Below are 13035 nucleotides of genomic sequence, written 5' to 3' on the forward strand. Positions count from 1 at the left end.
CTTGCTTACTACAGTATTTTAAAAACAGTTTTCCAGTTAACATCTTTTCCACATAATGGAGATGTCAGTGTAGGTTTACATGATTGTGGAAATGGTCAGAAGCTGTTTATGTAGCTCTGAACTGCTGAACAACGCACAGGAAGAGTGGGGTTCAGCAAAGCCCTTGGGGCTTTTTCCCTTGAGAGGAGCCTGGGCTTCTCTTGGGGTTGCTGGAAATGCATGCCAATGAATTCAACCCGGCCGGCTTTCCTCTAGCTGTCAGACTCACTTTGCACAGGGTTCGTGAGGGGCTGGGACATTGTTGGCAATCTCTACGATTATCCTGAGGTTTGGAGTTGGGGATGAAGACAGCCATTTCTGCAAGAAAACAGTAGATTCATACTGTAGAAAGATCATGGTAACGTCATTTTCTAAAGCACATGCTTTTGAATAACAAAGCTTTCAATGTGAGCCTCCCCTTCCACACACCACAAACTGATCCTTGTACATATTTCATCGCAACCGTTTCCTTTCCCACACACATTCCAGCTTGAAAGCGCACTGAATGAGTGAGAGTCCAGGTCGGAAACCCTGCCTGTCTGGCCAGTGTCCTTCGCCTAAGGACAAGTGGGTAAAATCTTCCAAAAGCCCCCTCTTCCGGATTCTCAAGTTCACTGTTGCCCCCCCTCCCTAACCCCCCCTGTACGAGGCAATTCTCAGCCCCAAAGCAGAAGCGTTTGTTTCCCTGGGTAGGGCGCTTTAAAGATTCCTCGAATTCCCCGTCTACGGAGGCTAGAGGTTTGGGTACCGCACAGGTCGAGCTTCCTTGTGCCCCTGTACTCGGGTTGCAAAGGAAGGTGGCATCGCTGCTACATATTCCCCATCGCTAAGCAGCACATCCTCTACGCCTCTGCACCGGAACGGGTTGTCTTCGGGTGCTTCGGGTTCAGGTGAGACACCCTTCTCCAGTTTGCGCGCAGGAGCTGGGGACCTTCTCTCCGGGGCAGGGCCGGGCAGGGCCGGGCAGGTGCAGCATCAAGGCACGCGCCTCCTCCCGCCGCGCACTGAGCATGCTCAGCCCGGCGGCGCGCCGGCTCCCACCCTCCCCGCGTCTCTCTTCTCCACGCGTCTCCGCCTCCTCGAGGCTGAGGAGCCGGCTGCCTGAACTCTGCCGCGCCGGGTTTTTTGAGCTGCCGCGAGCGCTGGGAGGGAGGAGAGCGCGGCACCAGACAGAGCACCGGGTTCAACACCAGGATTGGTCGCAAGTAGGAAGCTTTCGCCACTACAGCGGGACCCTCGGGCTGTGCCGGCGCCGTTTGGTAGGAGGCTGTAGCGGGCGCCGCGTTCAGGTGCTGAGGTAAGTGAGGCGCGAGCGGGCAGGGTCCGCTCCAGCCGGGGCGCGTGCTGCCCCGGGCGCTCCGGCTCTCGGATTTTGGGGAAAGAGCATGGCCCTCGGAAGCTGCGGTGTGAAAAGGGGCTACCTGGGGTTCCCACTCCTGCAGGGCTGGACGGGGTCTGTGGGCTACTGCCTGGCAGCCTTGCGGGGTTGGCGCCCCTGGAACTGAGCGCCCTGAACCCGCGAGGAGGCAGGGCACCGACGACGCCACCTTCACCCCACGGCGACCCTTATTTTTAGTCAGAAAAGAAGTTTGTTGCGCTGCGAGGCAGCCACAGAACAAGCAGCCTAGAGCGCGTAATGCTTTAGGAATCGTTAAAATCAGCTCCTCCAACTGGTTCAGGCAATTGCCCCCTCTCCGTGCACCCTAGAGAGAGTTTCCTTCTGAGGTTGATACCCGGGGGCTCCGATTGCCCAGCTGTGGAGCCCACGGTAGAGAAAGGCGAACTTGGGCTGGTGTTTGAAGGGATTTAGGACCTAAGGGAGCAGGAGCCGGTAGCGGTGGTGGAAAGAGCCCTGTTGGAACAGACACTGATTTTGGTGGTGCCCACTGTGTGCCAGGCTCCGTGCTAAACGCCGGGGGTACAGCGGCGAATCCAGGTCCCCGCTCTTGTGACACATACCTGGTATACCCAGGCTCTGCCCAGGGAACTTGTAGGGGTGGCATAATAATCTCCAGTAACTTCGGGGGGATTTGCAGTTTCTTTTGCATGGCAAAGACAACTGCCTTGTCTCCTCCTCGGACCCAAATAATCGACTAGATGTGCGCCCGGCACCCCGCAGACACCAACCCGCACTCTCCTGGAAAGGAGGGCTCAAAACCTGCCTGCATTTTCTCTCTTTGTGATTCGTGTATATATTCTATTATTTATGAAAGGTGTGGAGGTGAGGGTAAAAGGACGTGGGCTGCTCAATCTTTCTGAACCAGTCAGGGAGTCTGATGCTTGAGAACATTTTGCAGCACAGCGGATTCCCAGCAAGGAGGCTGCTTCGCGCAACGCGAAGCTAAGGAGGTTGGTTGCTGGCTGGGGTCTCCGGATTTGTAGCGAAAAGATTTGCGGAGGTAGTAGTGTAGGGCGAATCAGTGTGACTGATCACTTTGGGTGAGTGGTCTGCGTGGAGGTGGGGCGGTGGATCTTGGGGTGTGTTGGAGGTTTGTTTGCAAGGAGGAGCTCCTGGGAGGAAAGCTCCTGGAACTTTTTCTAGTTTTCCTACTGAAATCAACATAGGGGCGGGGACATGTTTGTCTGAATAACTGTCTTTTAATTGCATGGGGAGCATCTGCAGCTTACCCTGATGGGAGCTGGATATTTCAAAGAATAATTCCACATAATTGATTTGTTTGGACACTTACAGTAATAATTTGGAATGTGCTTTTATTTTTGTATTTTGAGGTTTATGTCCTTTAGGGAGTGGGGTAGATTTCCAGCAGGCAGGTCCCCGCAGAAGCATTTACATTCGGGCCCATTAGCAAGTTTGTTCTCTCTGTCTCTACCCAAGTGGGTGAAAAAGAATATTGTGTCATAGAGACAGACACCTCGAGGTGATTTTTGTGGCATTTATGAGAAAATTCACATTTCACCCATAACTTTATTCTTGCTGTCTTCATCTTGATTTCATTTAAGACTTATGTGAATCTCCACAATGAGTTGTGGGAGTGTTAGATTGCGAAGAATCAAAAACAAGTTCCATGGGAATATCGTTGCCACGTTATAAAATGCTATTGATTTTTTTTGTTTGTTTAAACCAACTTCAGCTGCTCTGGATTGATAAGAAGGGATCATGATGATAAACCTCATTATTTTTCAGTGTGGACCCTGTCAGGTTGGAGGCGAGCATGAAAAAACTAACCTTTTTAAATTAGGGACTAAGACTAATAAGAGAAAAGACCTATTGTTTAAGGGTGCAGGTCAGAGCCATATCGAAATTTCAGCAGAGGCAGATTTTCTTTTTGGCAGCCTTTATGAAAACAGTTTTTAGTTCCTTTAACTTGGGGGACTTTGTCTCCTTGAGTCAGCTCAGCATCTCTTTTCTCTTTCCATAGTCATTTCATATTGGTGGGACATTAACAGTAAATAGAGAAAAAGCCTTTCAAATAATGTTAGCTTTTTTATCATCCATTTATTTTACTTAGTTCTCTTTCTTTTTATTATTCAGAATTAGGTCTTCTAATTATTTTCCCTCTAAGCACTAAATCTTTTGGCTAGAAGTTTTCTTCTGAAAGGTACACAGGACATCTGTTACTTCAATTTATTTCTCAAAAAATAAAGGTAACCTGAATAATTAAGCTTCTCAACAGAAAACTCCCCTTTATAGTTCCAATTTTTCTGCCAAGTTTAACTTGTTGGGTTCTTCTTTGTTATATTCGAAGACATAGATATAATATACATTAGTTTTAATCTTGGTTTTTATTTAAAGAATTTAATCTTTTGTGAAAACATGCTTTTATATGATTTTAATTGAATTAGTCTGTTTCATATGGAAAGCAGGGAGATGTCTGTATACACAGATGTGGTTAAGTTTTGTTGCTTTCATTTTTCCATAACACAGTATCTTAAGTCTGGTGAGGAAGACCAGATTTATTACCTAGACTTATTAGTCTTTATTTATTTTTTTCTGTTATATACTATCAGAAGAAAATTTGGCCATACTCACTAAAATTTATTAATGTTATACATATATACTACTATGTTGATATTACTACTTATAAAATATATACGGCAAAAAGCTAAAGGATAAATAAAGCTAAAAATATGAAACAGAAGTTCTAATATTTTTATGGATTCCAGTGATTTGCTTTGCATTGCCCCTTGGGTATATACCCCACTTTGGAAATCACTGATAATTTGGGAAGTTTTTACCTTTATTTTCTTACCTCTGGCTTTGCCACTCACCATCTTTGATATGATAGCCAGTTGGAAAGCTGCTGGAAATCCGTGTCTCAAAAAAAGAAAGAAAGAAAGAAAGAAAGAAAGAAAGAAAAGAAAGAAAGAAAGAAAGAAAGGAAGAAAGAAAGAAAGAAAGAAATCTGTGTCTCCTGTAATGGATGGGTTAAGAGCACTGTTTCCTGGTCATGAACACATATGTGGACAGAATGAGGCAGAAGAGATGAATGTGATATAGGAGTCATCCTGGATCTCCCAACGTAGATATACGGAGGGAAAAAAAGTGAAGTTTTAACTTAAAGACTGAAGTTCCAGTGGTTAAAAAGTGAGGAAACCAGGAAGAGTGAGGAAAAAAAAGACATTTTCCATGTTGCAGTATTGTATGGAGGGTGGAAAGATCAAAAACCTTGCAGCAGATTAATCTGAATGTGACTCTATCACTTCCTACATTCATGATATTGGACAAGATAGTTCCATAACTTTTTTGAGTCTCAGTTTCCCTAGCTGTAAAATTGGGATAACATTTGTTTTAAGGCGTCACGGTAGGGATTAAACATGAGAGTACAGGTATAGAGCTTTCCTCTCTTAATTTAGGCGGGTTAACAGCTGTAACAAATGAATCCAAAAAGTGTACTTCTTCAAACATGAAATATTCTCATTCATGTTAAGTTCCCAATTGGATGATCCTGGCAGCATTCCTCCAAGACCTCTGTCTTCTTCAGCAGGGTCACCATGCTCATCTGCATGCATCAAGGCATTGGAAGGAAAAAGACTTGGAGAATGTTAATTGCTCAGACTTGCAAATCATACATAACACTTTTGCTTTCATTCCATTGACCAGAACTCAGTTGTATGTAGATGGGTCTTCTATAAGAGAGGGTGGGGAATGTAGCATAGCTGTGTTTCCAGGAAAGAGAAGAAATAGTTGGGGGAACAACCAGCATTTCTGACACTCTCTTACTCTTTGTGATATTGCCTCCATTTTCAATAAATGTTACTTACCTTTCCTTCCCCCAACCCCTGGTTTTCCTGGCAGAAAAAAATCAGGACAGTTATAAGGAAATACTTTTCTAAGCACTTTGCCCTCCTCAATAGGTATTGTCTATGTTGCATAAATAAGGAAAACTTGGCTTAGAGAAATTAAATCATTTGCTCAACATAGCCAGTAAGTGGCAGAGCTGGGATTTGAACCAGTTCTCTGTCTCTAGAGTTGATTTTCTTAACAGCTTCATTATACTACTTGTTTATTCTTGCCTTAATGCTTTTCTTATTGTAGCCATTGGACCACTTTTTCCTTTTGTCTGTGTAAAAAAGTTGGAGGAGAATTAAAAAATACCAAAGAAGAAAAACAGATTATATCTAATCTAAAATATAATGGAGTATAATTAGATATGGTACAGGTTTATCTTGAATACTTACTTGGATCAGGTATTTAAAGTAAGAATCTCCACTACAATGCTTTTTCACTTCTGATAAACAAATTATAGGGTCTATGCCCTGAATTATAGCCTTTCTCTTAGTCTTTCATTGTGGGAATCCTTGGCTGCCATTTTTATGCTGCAGTATATAATGATACATTCCTGTTCACTTCTTAGCCTAAGCAAATATTCTTTCTGGCAAATTCACAGCTAAAATATTCTTCTCTAATCTTCCTTTTGATCCAAAGCATTGTTTTTCATCAACATCCCCAGCTCCCAAGAAAGAAAACTCTTCTCTTGTTCTTTCAGCTTTACAAAACTTTTTTGAGTATTTACTGCATGACTAAAGGGACTTCTGCCAATAATCCTAGCATCCTGGAAAAGAAAATGATCCCTTTTGGTCTGATCCTGTTATCTTGTCCCACTTATATTAGAGAATCTGCCTCATCTCACCTTTCCTGTGTATTTGTCCTTTGTAAAAATACCTCTTACAGTTTTGGCTCCAAACAGCTGCAGTAGAAATGTTAGGTGGTTAATAGTGAGAGTGTACTTTTTTGCCGACACAATTCATTTCCCAGTATTTTAAGTCATTTTTTTCTTCTTGTTCAGTATGTAATTGTTTCATCTTCCCAATTAATTAATAACACATATGTTCTTACCATGTAGGTGGGCAGATATACTTGTATGCTTATTAGTCACCTCTTTCTCAGAGACCCCGTTCATTTTCTCCTTTCCCTGAACCTTTTGTTTTAAGAAATAGCCTTTATTTTTTTCCTAAATTTACCTTGCTTCCAAATTTCCTCACACCCATGCCATTTATGTGTGTGTGTGTGTGTGTGTGTGTGTGTGTGTAAGTCCCTTTTTATGACTTAATGGGATAGAAGGACAGAGAGGTTTAAACTTGCTTACTATCATATTTTCAGACTCCCAGTGAGCAGAGTCCCACAAGACCTAATGAAAAGCTAACTCTAGCTGCTGTGACAGGTAAACTCTAAATTTTCAGTGACTTAAAATGCTTCCTACTTCTTGCTCATGTGGGGTAGTTCAATACCACACCATAGTTCCTGATTGAATGGATTCCCATGGGGTCATTTGAGAAATCAGGTTCCTTACCCTCTCCTAGCTTCATTTTCTCCTAAGTCCCTAGGGTCCTCCTTGTTCAGACAAGGTATATGGGGTGTGAGGAGAGAAATGTCCTGACAAGTTTCACAGGAGTTTTTGATAGGCCCATACTGGGAGTGGTTATCATGGCTTCTGCCCACTTTCCATTGGGCAGAACTCTCTTACTTGGCCATTTCCTCTTTGTAAGGGAAGCTAAGAAATGGAGTCACACTGAGTGCCCAGAAAACAGGTATAGCAGATTTTTCAATAAATGGTCAGTTGCAGATTTCTAATAAAGGAATGCGAGATTGCCAGCCAGTTCTCTTATTTTCCTCTCTCTAGGTATAGAGAAAGGAGTATGTGTGTGGTGTGTGTGTGTGTGTGTGTGTGTGTGTGTGTGTGTAGGTTATTTGCCTGGTAAATGCCTATTCCCTTTCTTCCTTTTAATGTTGGCCTTTGTTACTATCCCATTCTACTGCTTGTTTTAGGACTTTATTTATTTATTTCTTTTATTGGGGGTGGGGAGCAGAGGGGGAGGGAGAGGAAAAGAGAGAGAATCTCCAGCAGACTCTGCCCTGAGTGCAGATTCTGAAGTGGGGCTTGATCTCACAACCCTGAGATCATGACCTGAACCTAAACCGAGAGTTGGATGCTTAACCAAGTGAGGCACCCAGGCACCCCTTAAGACCTTATTTTTTTAAATTTATACATATAGTACATCATTAGTTTTTGATCTTATTTTTTAAGAGCAGTTTCAGATTTACAACAAAATTTGGAGGGTGGTACAGAGATTCTCCATATACTCCTGTTCCCAGACATTATCAGCATCACTCACCAGAGTGGTACTTATTTTACCCAGGATGAACCTACATTGACATATCATAATTCCCCTAAGTTCATAGTTTACCTTAAAATTCACTGTTGGTGTTATACTTCTATGGGTTTGGACAAATACCTGTATGATGACATATATCCTTCATTATAATATCATACAGAGTATTTTCATTGCTCTAACAATTCTCTGTATTCTGCCTACTCATATCTCCCTCTTTCTCATTTCTTTTTAATGCTCAAGAGTATTCCATCATCTGGTTCTATCCCATTCTTAGTCGTATGGTCTGGGTGAAACTCTATTTCCTAATTAAGGATTGAAACATACTCTGCTACTTAAGAAAGAGTATTGGCTCTCCCTATCCACAGTAATTGTTTCTAGAAAGGACATGGGGCACAGTGAGAATGACTGTAGGGAAGTGAGCAGACTCCCAGTGAGTCTGCTGCTTGTTGTAAGTCAGACTCCCAGTCAGGAATCACTTGGCATCCCCCTACCAAGGCACATATAGCATCACTAAATCATAAAGTGAAAGCTCTCATTTCTTCAGAGCCTATCTCTGTAGAGCTGTGGAGGGAAGTGGAAGTTAAAACGACACCCTCATGCTTAATTTTCTATTATAAGATTTACTTTGGTCCCTCGTAGATGATGTTTTCCTTTCCATTTACACTTCCCTGTTGTTTTCCCCTTTCAGGTCTGCAGTCTGGGTGCCCACCCTGGAACCTGCCAAGTGATTTTTTGCATGCCTTTGTTTTCATTGCCTTTGTGTGTGGTCTACTCTTGTCATCTTTCTTCACCATGTTTATACAGTTTGCATAATGCTCAACTCAATTGCCACTCTGTTAATCCTCTTTCAATATTGTTAAGGCATAATTTTAGCCTCTTCTGTATGGACTCCTATTGTATTTTTTTTTCCCATGCTGCCGATATGACACCTATCATGAAGGTGATCAACCCTCCTAGTTTTCCCAAGACTGAGGGGTTCCTAGGTTGTTGGACATTCATTGTTAAAACCAGTAAAGTCCTGTGCAAATTGGGACATTCATTGCCCTACCTAGTACATTGTAATGTTATTTTGTGTGTCATTCAGTACCCTGAGAGTTCCTTGAGACAGTGGATAAGGCTTTGGAGTCAGACAGATTTCTCATTAGTCCTAAATCCATTTGCACTATCTATGTAATTGTGTCATAGCAGTTACCTACCTTTTCTAGGTTTCAGTTTCATTAGCTGTATAATGGGATGATATGCATTTTGTAGGGCTGTTCAGATAATTAAAAGACATAATAAGCTAAATCACTTAGTTCGTTGATGGACAAATTTTAGAATTTGGATAGTACCTAAAGGCACAGGAGTTTTATGAAGATTATGTGTAATACAGCTTGCAAGTACTAGTTCAGTGCCTAAATCCTAGTAAGCTTCCCATAAACAGATTTTAATTGATTAATGATATTCATATATGGCTATCTCTTGCCTAAAATATGGTAGACACCAAAGATACAATTAAGCTTAGAAAATACATGTTCATGGAGCATTAATGATGTTACCAAGAGTTTGTGGAACAAACAAGTCAGTGAGAGTAATTAGGAAATATTTGAGAAAGACTTTTTCGGTATTTAAAACTTAAAAAAGCAGGAATTGGCTGTGAGATTAGTTTCTTTTTAGACAAGGTTTTATTTTTTCTGGGTTATATAAAGCCAGAGTCAGCAGTTTTCATGGTTTGGAAAGAGAAAATATTTTCCATATTTGGACAGGGTCAATTTCAGCTCATAACACTTAAAATATGCATTTATCACTATTAATTCAATAAAAGTGGTGCATTTCTGGGAAGGGAGTTTGGTTCATGAGAAAATGAGGGTTAGGATAGCAGAAGCACTATGATTCCATAATGATCTTGAGGTTTTAAAAAAATGCATACAGAAGTCTCTTTTGTTTATACCATAGTAAAATATACTCTCCACTTTTGAGTTGAACTTTTGTATGTAAAAATTTGTGCCTTGCACAATTGTCATAATAGAAGCCTTGATAATTCATGTTGCCTATGCCTTTTAGGTTTGTTATGGAAATTTCCAGTGAGGACAGGTGTTACAAGTGTGCTTATACTGAGCTAGGTCCAGTTTGGAGGAGAAGGAAAGTGAAAAAAATAATGACATGACTCAAATCCTCAAATATGTTTTATGAGGCTTGATTCTAGGAACATTGCCATCATTTTCAGTTGTACAAATTTGTATTATCATCTGTATTATGATTGCTTTTCAATTATGAAATATAAATATGAATATTTTTTGCCTTTAGTGACTCATTTGATTAGCTGTTAGCTAGCTATTGATTCTAGACTTCTCACAGATTAGCGAATTAATTACAAGTCCAAGGACTACTTTTACTGCATTTAATTAGGTAATGACATCCTTAAAAAGAAAATGTTTACCTAGGTCACATTTCTTTTTTTTTTAATTTTTGTTTAAAGATTTATTTATTTATTTGAGAGAGAGAGACAGAGTGAGAGAGAGAGTGGAGGGATAGGGGCAGAGGGAGAGGGAGAGAGAATCTCAGGCTGACTCCCTGCTGTGCACAGAGCCCAAAGTGGGGCTCCAAGATCTCATGAACCCAAGATCATGACCTGAGCCGAAATCAAGAGTCGGCCACTTAACTCAGTAAGCCACCCAGGAGCCCAGGTCACACCTCGAATTCCTAGTAAAAATTATAATACAAACATGGTTATCTAGAATTCTTGGAACTAAGTAATTATAAATAGAAGTTTTTCTTTAACAGTAGTTTTTTTTAATGGGAATCTGTGTAAAAATATTACTTTACCTTTTAAACAGGTAATATGACTTACTTCTTGATGACACAGGATCACCATGATGAACATATAATAGTAGTTTAGAACATGGGCCTTTGATTCAGACAGAACTAGATTTGTTCTGTCACTTCCCAGCTGTGTGATCTTGAACATGTTCTTAGCCCTTCCTAAGGCAGTTTTTAAAATCTGTGAAGTTGAGGGGCACCTGGGTGGCGCAGTCGTTAAGCGTCTGCCTTTGGCTCAGGGCGTGATCCCAGCGTTCTGGGATCGAGCCCCACATCAGGCTCCTCCGCTGGGAGCCTGCTTCTTCCTCTCCCACTCCCCCTGCTGTGTTCCGTCTCTTGCTGGCTGTCTCTGTCAAATAAATAAAATAAAATCTTAAAAAAAAAATTCTGTGAAGTTGAATGTGCCTATCTTACAGAGATGCTGTGAACATTAACTGATAACTGTTTAAGAGTAGTACAGTGTTCATGGCACATTCTAAGCACTAAGCAAATTAGCCTTATACTGTAATCTTTGCAATTTATACAGCACATGGATGCTTTATATATTTGTTGAAACCCTTAATGTTATACTCGACTGTGTAACAGGATCCCATCAAGTGCAGCGGAGATGTTGATACCTCTGTCTGCTTTCTGATGCCTGTTGATGGTCATATTTGATTCACGCTTTAGTGAACTAGCCATTTCTATTTGCTGTTTCTTCCTTTGAACTAGAATAATGAAGTATACAAGCCATTCAAAGTAGATTTAATAGTTTGAGTAGATTCTGAAAGAGGCTCTGAAGGGCCTTTTCATTTTTTCTCCTTACCCACACCCCCCAACCCCTCTGGACCCCAACAGACTTTTCTTTTGGTGAGAGAATAGTATGGGTGTTTCACATTTTCTCTGTTCTCAGTTTCACCTTTTCCTACATCCTGACTGAGGAACTGAGAGAGGTAAAGTGTTAACTGCAGTCCAGTAGAAATAGAAAATTACCTGCTTTGATAACATTGTCACACGTTTTGGTGATATGCTTTGCAGCAGAATCACATACAGTGAAGATTCCTGTGTTATAGGAACGTTGGCTATCTTACCTGCAGAACAATAAACTTCGTTCAAAAGTCTGTACTCTGAGCACATTGTCTTTACTGTACGAAGTCGTTCCCTTTCATTTTCTTTAGCACATTTCTAGGTTTCATTCACCAGTTAGTAGATTCTTGCTTAAAATTCCTAGTGTTTCCCCTTCATTTTTTTATTATAATAATATTTTTTTATTATATTATGTTAGTCACCATACAGTACATCCCTGGTTTTTGATGTAAAGTTCGATGATTCATTAGTTGCGTATAACACCCAGTGCACCATGCAATACGTGCCTTCCTTACTCCCCATCACCAGCCTATCCCATTCCTCCACCCCCCTCCCCTCTGAAGCCCTCAGTTGGTTTCTCAGAGTCCATAGTCTCATGCTTCATTCCCCCTTCTGTTTACCCCCCCTTTCTTTATCCCTTTCATTTTCTTTTAGGAACCTAATGGTCAGAATTCGAGACACTGCAATAATTCTAGATATTATTAAAGTGGTGGTAACATGTGTATATGCACTATTTAACATGGAGTTATCATGAATTCATAGTTCCAGTAACTCTACTCACTTTTATTAATAACAGTTTACCAGTATATTGTAGTTTATATTCTGAGCTATAACGGTAATCAACACTGTTTTTAAAATGTTACTGTTATGTAGAGCAGCAGTCTTCTGTTCTTCTGAATTAATAAACTTTTATAAATTTTAGTAATTTTCTTATAATGTAGCTCCTTAAATCAGTATATTAAGGTTAACTCTTGTTTTGTTGTTTTTTAAGATTTTGTTTTTAAGTGATCCCTATATCCACCACAGGGCTTGGACTCACAATCCCCAAATCAAGAGTTGCACACTCCACCGATTGAGCCAGCCAGGTGCCCTATTAAGGTTAACTCTTAAGAAAAGGAACATAATATAATGTGCATCCCAAAATGATGAATTCTGTGTTTTAGGTTAGGATTCCGTCTCTGCAGAGGGAATACACTATTTTATACGATGTAAAAGAGAGGCTACAGGCATACTTGATAATTTGGAATGACTTGATGATTGAAATATTAGTGTTAGTTATATAACCTCTCCCAGCTTTATTTTCCCACCTGTATAATAGGGATATTGTTGCAGGGTTGTGAAGACTAAAATGAATTAATCATATATACACATAGCCTAGTGCCAGGCACATAATTAGACCATCCCTTAAAATGCCAAGTTCATTATTATGATCCTATTTTTTTATACATTTATTCAATATGATACCTATGTTGATGAAACAGATAAAAGTTATAATTTATGAACTTGAAATGTCATTCTTTTAAAATACTCAGTAAAGTGATTTATTTTTTTTTCCTGTGTCTTTATCCATGGATGGATATTGTGATCTCTTTTGGCTGTGTAGAGACAGAGGAAGGCAACATTTCCATACTGTGTTGTTTTATGGTTGACTATTATAGAGAGCCAGTGTATCAGAACTGAAATGTGATTAGCACTATTTGAAATTTCATTTTGGAGAAATGGTTTTGGCTATGGTTAAGAGTCTTGTTTATTAAAAAGAATGAATTACCCAGTAGG

General features: G+C 40.6%; 1 protein-coding gene across 5 annotated transcripts in view; it reads left to right on the top strand.

Annotated features, from left to right (window-relative positions):
- The first annotated feature begins 1102 nt into the window (after positions 1–1102).
- Positions 1103–13035, top strand: part of LOC113256632 (contactin-4) — an 877814-nt gene continuing 865881 nt past the window's right edge. For 4 of the 5 annotated variants that reach the window (XM_057311888.1, XM_044385021.3, XM_057311887.1 and 1 more), the window contains exon 1: positions 1121–1336. The gene's annotated coding sequence lies outside the window, so the exon portion shown is untranslated. Of the gene's footprint in view, positions 1337–13035 lie in introns of all 5 variants that reach the window. The other variant, XM_057311891.1, reaches the window with a different exon arrangement.

This window comes from Ursus arctos, unplaced genomic scaffold, assembly GCF_023065955.2.
Source record: "Ursus arctos isolate Adak ecotype North America unplaced genomic scaffold, UrsArc2.0 scaffold_14, whole genome shotgun sequence".
Lineage (NCBI taxonomy): Eukaryota > Metazoa > Chordata > Mammalia > Carnivora > Ursidae > Ursus > Ursus arctos.